Below are 11,595 nucleotides of genomic sequence, written 5' to 3' on the forward strand. Positions count from 1 at the left end.
GTAGTCTTACAGAGAAATCATAGACCATGTAGCATCTAGAGCCACAGTGACAGCAACATGTGTGTAAGTCTCAAAGACTAATAGCTTTAAAGGAGGCCAAGCAAGCCTCTCACTTTACTGGAACTGTCAGATCACTTCTTGGGAGTTGGTGAAGAAGGAGAGCTTAAACACCTAGGTTCCTGTTACCACCAGTGAGTTGCTAAGCTCTGGCGAAAATAGGTGTTAATGGAAAAGATAAGAGGTAATTTTGAGAGTTGTCGTACCAGTCACTTAAGGTGCTCAAACAAGTCACGGGGACATTCAGTCTTATTTGTGCAGCAGCTGATAAGCTAAAACAACAGTGAACAAACTCCACTGAGGATTAGTAAATTATTACATGCCACCTGAGCTGCTGGCTGCTCTCTCGGCATTGCTGACGGCAAAGCAAGAAAAGACGGAGTGAAAAAAATGAAGGTACAGTGAGATATTGTAATGAAGCTTTCAATATGATGTTTGCGCTCTACAGTTGTAAAAATTCTTGATTTATTTAAAAGCATTACCTCTTTGATGCAATTAGAAATCCATAAGCAAACTTTCCATTTCTCTCTTTCTCTCTCACTGTCTGTATACAGATTAACTTCAAATGTTGTCTTATGTAACACCAGTTGAAAAGAGCGGGATATAGCAAGAATTATTACTGTCATAATTTAACTTTTGAGATTCATGTTAAAAATCCATTTTAAAGACTCAGAAAGGTCATATTTTATGTCATGATAGAACCTTACTTTCACCTGATCCAAAGTACAACTAAAATTTAAAGAAAGAATAGGGTACAAAAAAAAAAAAAAAAAAAAAAAACATTTCAAGTTACTGCTGACAGCTGCCAACCCTGGAATTAGAGGAAGCAGGCAGGACTGAAGTGCAGTCATTATGAAGGATGAACATGGAGTTCTCAAGATGCCAAGGGCAAGAAAATAAAGTCATTATCCCTAAGCTGTCAATTATTACTTTGCATCTGTTAGTTTATGAAAATGGCTTCCATTTGAGCTGCATACCCCATTGGCTATTATATCTTTCAATGCCAAACAGAATTTCAAATTTGAGAAGTCTCTATGTGATGCTGATACAAACTTTCATTTTACTAATCTAAAATATGTTTATAGGATGAAAAATAATGTTCTGCACACTTCAGAAAATATTGAAAGATACCCACCTCAGGGATACTGTTGTTCTAGGTATTACAATAGATAATTATAACCAAGTGCGGAAGTAACTGAAAGTGCTCGGTTTGCAAGGTTCCAGGTTCCACAGACACTAGATCTTTGCACACAGAACAAACAATTTATCCAAGTTAGTACAGAATTCTATCAGGCAATTAAATGAGGTTAAAATTCATAAGAAGAGATAGGTGAGCAGTGTGCATGTGTGTATATCCATATGAAGAGACAAAGACAGAAATAGGAAGAACCAAAAAAAAATTCCAAATTTCAAATATCTTTGGAATAAATTTACTAGCATATTTAGTTCTAAGAAATTAAAAGATATTTCCAGAGAGCCATAAAGCACTCAAAATTAAAGTCAGTTGAGATTTAATGACAAAATGGTATTTAACTATAAAAATATATTTATAATGCAAATATATACATGTATATATTACAGTTAGAGTTTTAAATCTGAGGCCTCCAGAAGATTGAGTTTGTGACAATATTGCTCTAGTCGCTGCTTACATAGACAAACCAGAACTGACCAAATTGAAAGGATGGACAGGTGGGTGTTTCTAGTGCAAGGCAGAGGTTAACTGCCCTTGGGGTGAATTAAGGATGAGACATAACTGAAAGTTGGCACAGCCATATCTGATGGGAATGGCAAAAGTCATAAGGCCAGCACAGCTGTTTGACAAATATCCAGCAAAGCTGAGCCACATGATGGCCGCCATGCCACCTTTGGTTTTGATCTCGACCTGTTGCATACTAGGTGGACTTTTAAGATTTGTATAATTTGTCCATATTAGATTGATAGAAAATTTCTTATGAATAATTTATGCCTTCTCCCGGGAATACTGCATCTAAGCTTCCCCAAAAAAGTCCTAAATATATTACCCCTCCCACTTTTAGGGAGATATCCTTATCTACTTGAAGATCTTCCTTGTTCCTTGGAGGTTATGACACACATAAAGAAGCCAGAGTTCTCTTTATGAGGCTATGAGATATTCTTGAGACTTCTGTCCCTGTACTTACTCAGGAACAAGGTAATCAAAAAAAAAGTAAACTTAAAAAGGTCAACAAGATTCACTGGGCTAGAGGAGTTGGCCACAGATCAGATTGCAAGCCTCTTCCCACTATACATTCAAGCAATTATGTGGCATATATGGCAACAAAGTTAGATTAGCTGAAGAGACTTATTGATAAACAAAAAAGTATGTAGAAAGATGATAAAAGAATGAAATGTCAGGACCTCCTTTTCTTAAAAATAAGTTAGCACATGCAGAACCACTGTGATGTAATATAACCAAGGAAAAACACAATCCCAGTATTAGACATATAAACAAATTCCATAAAGATATAAAATATAAGCATTGTATTATGCCTGAATTTGAATAACTGCAGCAGCTTTGAGCTGAGGTTTCTCCTGGACACTGTGACCATTAAGAGTTAATAACATACTACTTGAGACATGGCAATCTGCATGGGCTGGCTTGGAGATTTTGTTTTGGTCCAGTGTCCTTGTAGCCACAAAAGCTACTGGCCTGAGAACAGGCTATCATATGCCTCTAGATTCTTAAAATTTGAATTATAGGGTTAATGAGTAAAAATGGTTATAAGAGATAATTGTTTATCAATGATGATTAAACTTGGAAAATGATTGTAAAAAATAACCCTGTTCTGTCACGGTTTATCAATGATGACTAAAAGATGAGCAAAAGGAAGTGAAACATGTGTCCAAAACCAAAAATGATATGATCTATGTTTTGGAACAACATGAATTTGTCCATGCTCACTGAATTCTGTATAAATACAGAACCACTCTGGCTGCTAGTCAGTCAGGCTGCAAGATTCTCCAGACCACCATGGCATGACTCACTCCTTTCCTCGATGACTCCTTCCCTCCTCTCTGGGATCTATCAACCTCCAGGGCTGGCAGAAAGTACCAGAGTAAAGAGCAAACTTTATACTGCTGCAGATCTGGAAGTCAAGAGTTCAGATCAAATGAGTCCTTCTTGCAGAACCATCCAGAATGCCTGGAATAAGCAGCATGTCAGATGATGATCATTTTAGTCATTTATTTTAGCAGCAAGACATCCATGCAGGCTGAGCTCCCATCTCTTCTCATAGGCAGACATACATGGAAACTCAGTGGTCTTCAAATGCTTGCATGGCACACTGTCATGCAAACTTACAAGGATCAGCAATGTCTACATAGGATATAGTCTATCCCTAAATTTCCCATATAATAATATGATGGTCTGATGAAGGAAAATGATAGCTATGTAAAACAGAATGCTACTCAACAAATTCAGAGGGGTATTGGTTCTGAGGTGACTTCTTAATCCTTCTGATGTCCTTAATTCAAATACTTGGCACACCAGGTTCTTATATTTTGAATATTTTCCCCAAATCCCAAAACAAATAGAATACTCATTTTAAAGACTTTGTTTACTCAACCCAAGTAACTTTCCAACACAGAAATTATCAATGCTTCCTTTCCAAAAGCTTTTTGTACTGTCAGGAAGTAGTTTGTCCCCCGCCCCCGCTTTAAATGCATAAAATGGACATACTATTGAATCAAACCCTAACTCTTAAGAAATTGCATGCTTCATTTGATCCTGGTAAAAAGAATCAGAAAAGGCCGACTGTCTCCTGTCACAGGCAAACAAAAATAATGTCCTGTAATTAGAGAGAACATAGTAACTGGAAGAGTGCTAGAGGTCAGCTTGTCCTGAATGGTACTTATTCTGACATCCAGAGGCCAGCTTGCTCTCAGAGCTGTTTCTGCTTCCACTCACAAACAAGAAGCGGCACTGGATAGTTGGAGAAGCTTTCCATGTCCGCAAGGTGGCGCTCTACAATAGTTAAAAGCAGGTTTGCTACATGCAGAGAAAAAGAGCTCATTCACATCCATCTTAGATGTTTGGAAAACAGAACATGGACTCACATCCTGCTTCCCTTTCTTCAAATAATGTAAAGCTATTCATGTCTTCCTTTAACTGTGATCTAACTCATTGTCTGGAAAACACCAACACACAGCAGTTTAGATAGTGCATCATAAAAGCAAACTAGGCATATGAACAAAGTCGGTATTATCAGAAAAATATATCAATTTGATCCAAGAGAATGCCAACTTCTGTTTTTTTTCTTTAGTGCCAAGCGATTACACATTTATGAATATCATTCTGTGTCATATAATTGCAGTAGATAAGCAATCTGTGTGATGTTAAGAATTAAAATGCAAAATTAGACGGCTATGGAAGATGTAATATTTAGTGCCAGTTGTCAAAAGTGAGAGACTTTTGACTTCAGCTGTAGGAGCAAAGGAAAAGCTGGGCGTGTGGGGTGGGGAGTAGACTGAAGGAGATCATTTATTCTGACAAGAGAGCAAAGGTTCTATGGACTCATGTGTGGCACCGAGGAAGTGAAACACTGATTTTAACAAATTGTTCTTCTATATGGAAGATCTAGAGTGTCTATGAAGCCTGGAACTTTGCAAACTTAGAACACTCTCATTTCAGTCCGTATGGAGATTTTATTCCTAGATGAAATGAAAGAGACTGTATTTAGAAGAGGAACGTCCATGTTAATCATCAACTCATCAGTTTCTGGATTAACTGGGGGTTTTAGGTATGGTCAACTGTATTAACCCAGGGCGAGTTTGCCTGTTGGCAGTTACATGACAGTGTGTCGCGCTGCGGCACTAAGTTAACCGTGAGCGCAATGATGTTAATGGAGAGCTACAAACTCAAGAGACTAGTCCTGTGAGTGGTGAGAGGTACAACCGCTTCATCATAAATGTTTCCACGAGCACTCTTCTTCCTGTGCAGTCATCAGCTTTAAGATGTGTTATAGCTGAAGACATACATTGAAATAAAGACAAAAATCTATCACTCAAACATCTGAAGGAACATGATATTAGAGTTCATGTTTTTTTTTTTTTTTTACAATTTTAAATTAACATTTTGAGGTAGCATACAAAGGGGGGGGGTCTTCACTATGACAGTTCTATGTCTTCATGAGTGTGTTCTTATTCACCTCTCCAAACCTCCACACCTCACTACCCCTTTAACTGGTTCCCTCTTTCTTCTAATAACCAACCCTTCTGCTTACACATTACTGGCAAAGCAAACAGGCTTTTCTTAAAACATGTAAAAACAAGGTTTGCATTTTTCAAATGTAACCATTGCTCTTCGGGGAATTTGAGTCTCAATATACCATAGATTATGTAAATATTCACACCACACCTGCTTTTTAAGAATGGAGAGCAATTACCTATATGAAACCAGTAATTTTTTCTTGGATGAAAAAAAAATGAGGGTACTCAAATTATACATTATATTCAGATAACAGTCATTTTTATACCAGTAATATATCCCTGAATGCCATGAACTGTATGAAAACATGCAACTGTAGTTGTCCTTCAAATTATATTAAAATTACAGTTATTTCCAAGAAAAACATATTTCAGAGAAGGAACATTCAGTTGAAAACTATAAGTGAAACTTTCCAAATACTAATGTTTGGAAGTAAGTAGGACTAATATTTTTAGGTCATGGACAAAAATATTACAAATCTCTAGAGAGTACAGTTCCATATGGAGCATGACTTAGTGTGGAATGACATGATGCATCCCTGACTTCCTGTTGTCACACGCAAAGGGGACCAAGAGTCCCACTCTTACTTTGTTGATGTTGTTGTTTTCTAATGCAGTGTGTATGTGGTGAGGGTCACAAATTTTCAGAACACCATTTATGAGCTATGAAATGCCACAAGAGTGTATTCCTGTCCATATAGAGAATATTTCTAACACCTCACAGAGACCTTCCTCAAACATCTTCCAAGTCCCATTTCTATCTCGGGGCAGGAGGGGGGAATTACTGTCTAATTTTCTATTAATGGGGTTCAGAGCATGCCCCCAGCCCCATTATGACATCTGATGAGCAGTTGTATTAAAAAAGTCACCCTCTGACCTTCTCTTGCCCTATACTTCTAAAGTAGATTAACAGTGACACTGGCCCTTTCCTTCAAAGTAGCACATGCAGGAGAGGAAATAAAAGTCCTTATCTCCAAAGATACAGGGACATAGTAGAATCTGAACAAACAAGACATGCTGTTTATTACTGCTACCTCACACCCTGCTGTTGTCAGACCACATTTTTACAGGGCTATCTATTTCAACAAACTGAACCAATCATGCCAACAATACACAAGTGTGCCTGCTTCTTGGCGTCTTCATTTATGAAAGGTCCTATGCCGCGTGAAACTTTTATCAACTAAATCTGTCACCTTCTCTCTTGTTAATCTGTCTCTTATTAGGGAACTTTGACAAGAACCATGACATAAAGAAATTACATTTTCTCCCTTACATGATCATCCAATTTTATTTCCACTTTTATAGATCTCTGGGATTATCCTATCCAGACAGTCTTTAATTTACTCTGACAGGCAATAAAAATCCTGGTGTCCCAGTGTGTTCCAGGTTTGATCACAGTACATAACACATGGGAGTGGATTGTCCCCGTTCTTTGACAAAAGGGAGTCATTAATATGCACCATATTAATTCCATAGCTGCAGTTATATTCTGTTCTCTTGTCCAAAGATTTGAAATAATCTTTGTCTATTCCAAACCCTAAAATAATTAGATCCACCAAATTTCAAACATTCATACTGGACAATATGGTGATATTTTATATGTACTAAAATGTGATTTTATTTGTATGTTAATAAATAAAGTTGCCTGGGGGTCAGAGCTAATAGCAAGCCATAGCAGAAGTCTGGCAGTGGTAGCAAATGCCTTTAATCCCGATCACATGACAGGCAGATCTCTGTGTGTTCAAGGATACAGCCAGCATGGAGACACACACCTTTAATCTCAATACTAACCATAGAAGACCTGGAGGTCTGTATAGATGAGTAGTGACAAGGAGGTCATGTGGTTGGGTTTACAACCAATGAGAAGGCAGAATAGAAAGTCAATAAAAAGGACAAACACACAGGAAGTAGCTCTCTTGATGAGGAGGACAGCAGCAGCAGTGAAGGGTAAGGTTTTTAGCTCTTAGCTATTGCACTGACCTCTTGGGCTTTCATCTCTGCATTGGCTCTGTGTTTCTTATTTAACAAAACAGTTACATCTACAGGACAATAACATTGTATAGTTTTCATCTGGATGCTCCTTTTCTGAAGTATACTTAAAAAAACCTGTAATTTCCAATAGAATTTAGAGAATAAGTATTATACATTTTCATGTGCCTTTTTATTAAGTGTTGGGAACCAAACTCAGGACTTCAAACTTGCATGGTAAGCCTCTATTTTACTTATGCAAGTAAATGTTAACAAAATAGTTATTTGAGCCTATGAATGTTAACTAAGGTAGTTAATATAGCTTTAATCTGTAGGTCTGGAATAAAAATGCATAAAGTGGAACACTAAATTAGACCTAATTCCTCTTTTTTTGTTCTTGCTCTCTGGTAAGAATCAGCAGCTGAGATTTGCCTTCTCAACCCCAGGCCTCCATAATATCCACATTGAAGCAGGTGTATAAGTTGGGACCAGGATGCAGACAGAAGGGAAAGTATGCTATTATTTTATGGTTAGACAGCTCCTTTCTTATATTTCGTAGAACTGGTAACTTGGTTGAAAGGCAGGAAGAGAAATAAGGCCTTTGATAGGTTGTTGGTGACTATGGAAGGAGAGGATGAAGGATGCTTGGGCACAAGTTGCAACCTACTCACCAGAGATCCAGGAATGCATATCCCTGCATGCATCCCTCCTTCATACACAAGCTCAGTATTTAAAAGTCCCTTGTAGGAAAAGGAAAAATAGAGAAAGTAGAAGAACAGACAGTTTGACCACTACCATTTTTATAAGAATTCAAATCCTACTAGAGAGGTGTTTTAATATTCCCTTCTTGGGCAGAAACATAATTTCTTTGATTGAATGGCACATACATTGTTGGGGTGGGGGAGAAAAACATTTATGGTCCCTCTTGCCTCCTCTCTTGGAGATCCTCTGCCCCTAGGACCAGAGGAATAAGTTACCTGTGGCTAACTTGACTCATCTTCACTCACTTCCCCTGGTAATGTCAATATTCAGTGAGTGAATTCTTTATTCTAATTTATCCATTACAATCTGAAAACTGCTTGATTACCCTATAATCATCCTCTTCTGAGAAAATGGCAAACCATTCCTTCGTTGGAGCTGTACATGTGTGTCTATATTCTGTTGACAGCTGGAAACTCTAATGTTGCTTTAAAGGTCAGGTGCACACTAGATTTTCCAGATCAGTGCAATCCCCACAAAAACCGAGCATTGGTCCAGTTGCTGACAATCACATCTCTTGGCAAATAACCTCAGCCAAAGATCAAATTCTCAGGCAATGCTGCTATGCTTGCAGAGTGTCTTCCTCTATGTTTTGGTTTCTTTGTTTAGAAAATTTTCCTCTCCTTCAATTTAAGGGTATTTACTTACTTTGAAGCTATCTGAAAATAGCATTCTGCTAATAAACTATCACCTTTAATCTGACCTTTGGAACCAGATTGGACTCATTCACTGATGGCTTTAATGTGGCCACATGAAGAGGCCAGAGGAGTATTTACTACTAAAGCTACTTGTCTAAAGCCATAAATAGGCAGAGTACACCTTGCCACAGCACACTAAGAAATTACCAACATCCATCAGCACACAGTGTTTTCTCAGTGTTCCAAATTTTCCTGAACAACTGGTAAGGGCTGAACCTTCTTTAGGCAATGAGTCAATCTGAGAAAGGAATTCAAGGGATAGCTGCATCTATTGTTTTCTTACAACATAGTCTAGATCTGTAGGTCTTTAGAATATAGTTCCTGTGCTTTGGATGCCCATACTTAGCTGTGGGACCCATGTCTCTTTAAATGTCTTGTGCAGGAATATATGTAGGTTTTTCATAGACAAGGTATGCTTATTTATATTTTATGTGTGTTTGCCTGCATTATGTCTGTGTACCATATGCATGCAGCTCCTGCAGAGGTCAAAAGAAGGAGGCAGATCTTGACAGATCTCATGGGTCATGAGCTGCCATGTAGCTGCTGGGGATTGAACAGAGTTCTATGGAAGAACAACCAATACTCTTAACTACAAAACCATCTCTTCAGGACCCAGGTTATATTTCATTTAAGATTTAAGTGCTATTAAAAAACAGAAGGAATCCAAGACCTGTGGTTTTATTGGAGGTTTTTAAAAAAGATGTCTCATTAAACCATTGCCAGCCAAGTGATAGGTAGCTCAGTCTCTTCAGGGCCATGCTGTCATCCTACATATGGATTCAGAAAAGCTCCTCAGCTGTTATCATTGTACAATGGTCAGAAAGAGGGATAAGTGCCAGGATGCAGCGTACACTGTCCTCAAAAGGACAGTGTACCCACATACACAAAACAGCCAGAGAACTAATTATAGTTTCAGTTCCATTGTCTATAACTTAGACTATCATATCTCTCATTGGAGTTTCATATGACCAATTGAAACTCTATCATAAAATGAGATTAAGAATGTATATGGGTAACACTTTACAGTCTGGCATGCTACTGTGTTATTTAGAAAAACCTAAATATTTTAAGAGTGAAAGATGAATCTAACAAAGAGAATCAAGTGCTTTCAGAAACAATGAAAGGTAGAAGTTGTTCATTCTAGGCTGGAGCACAATGGAGACAAAGTCTCCAGGGCCTGAGATGATCCTGCTGGAACTACGGAGTAGCAATATCCCACTTTAAAACTAAGCACCAAATCAAAAGTCTGGATGGAAATGTCACTCCTGCCTTTGTTGGGCTGTATTCCATTGTGCATATACCCAGTCTTGTCTTCAATGAACCTTTCATACTTGTTTATTCTTCAGTAACTAGATAAGATTTCAAAATAAAGTGATTGGATTAATTTCACTAACAAGCATAGGCTTGGCTTGTACAAGCTTTGGAAACATCAATAGCAATTTCTTGCTCTTTTATCCTGGGTTTGAACACATACTACATTTGATAGCTTAAAAGTTCTGGCTTTTAAAGACTTCATATTCTATTGATCCCTTTCCACTTATCCCTAGCTGAAATGAAAGACAGGACAAACAACTTTCTTTAATATAAGAGCAGTGTGCCTCATACTCGATTTTCAGATAACTGTCTTCTTCTGTTTCCTATAATTCAAATAGAGATGTACAAGTCAGAGCATAGTACTCACAACCCACTCTGTGTGCTTTTCACAAAGATACGGAACAGTTCAGATGGCTTTGCTCTAGCACTAGGCAGAAACTACACATAGCACACAGCAGAAGCTGTATGCAACACACTCCACAAGAGCAGAGAATTGCCACTTCCGTTCAACACACCCTGCATGATAATAATCAGTGGCTGAAGGTCCAGCAGATTCTGTTGAAAGTCTGTTAGTTAGTGGGTAAGTTTCTGCTTCAAAAGGTTTTGTGCAAAGACATCAAGAAGAGAGGGAGGAGTATGCTGAGCCTATGTAAAATACGCATGCAGTCAGTCTCAAGGTTTGGAACACAAATCCTTGCATTTAGTTTTGGAAATGATTGTCAACTTCTTCCCTATGTACAAAGCAATGGTGAAGTCTTTGTTGACTTAGAGCAAGAGTGTAGCCTGATAAGCTGGCATTTTGAACAAACAAATCTGATTTGCCATAGAGTGTGGGAGGTGACTCCTACTGAAAAAAACAATGTGGATTTGGGCACCAATTCTTTAAGGCAGATCAGGGAAACTCTTTAGGAAAATATTTGACTTTTATTTTTGATTTTTGGTTTTTGAGACAGAGTTTCTCTGTATAGTCTGGGCTCTCCTGGAACTTGCTTTGTAGACCAGGCTATCCTTGATCATGGAGATCTGATCTCCTCTGCCTCCTGAGTGTTGGGATTAAAGGCATGCACCAACATGAGCAGCAACACTTGACGTTCTTATGAGCCAAGCATAATACCAGCCAGCATCAAAATCACAGGCCTCTTTAATCCCAGAATGCTCCTGTGTGGAGATAGGAGGCAGAGACAGGAGAATGCAGAAATGCAGGGATCAGACAGCCTGGCTTACACAGTAATGAAGAGGCTCTATCCCAAAACATGGTTGAAAGGTGAGAACTCATATCTGAAGGCTGTCCTATGAAGTCCACACATGGGACATAGCACATCCCCACAGAAATAAGCATGTGTACACACACACACACACACACACACACACACACACACACACACACATACACAGAGAGAGAGAGAGCGAGAGAGAGAAACACACAGACAGAAACACACACATATATAAATATATACATGTGCATACACACAAGCACACACACATAGACACGTTCATGCACACACATGTATATACACATATAAATATACATATATGCACAGATATATGTGCACCCACATATAATATATATGCACAC

General features: G+C 38.3%; 1 protein-coding gene across 1 annotated transcript in view; it reads left to right on the top strand.

Annotated features, from left to right (window-relative positions):
* Positions 1–326: 326 nt before the first annotated feature.
* Positions 327–11,595, top strand: part of Pik3c2g (phosphatidylinositol-4-phosphate 3-kinase catalytic subunit type 2 gamma) — a 352,621-nt gene continuing 341,352 nt past the window's right edge. The window contains exon 1 of the mRNA XM_006976490.4: positions 327–453. The gene's annotated coding sequence lies outside the window, so the exon portion shown is untranslated. The remainder of the gene's footprint in view (positions 454–11,595) is intronic.

Source organism: Peromyscus maniculatus, chromosome 3 (genome assembly GCF_049852395.1).
Source record: "Peromyscus maniculatus bairdii isolate BWxNUB_F1_BW_parent chromosome 3, HU_Pman_BW_mat_3.1, whole genome shotgun sequence".
Lineage (NCBI taxonomy): Eukaryota > Metazoa > Chordata > Mammalia > Rodentia > Cricetidae > Peromyscus > Peromyscus maniculatus.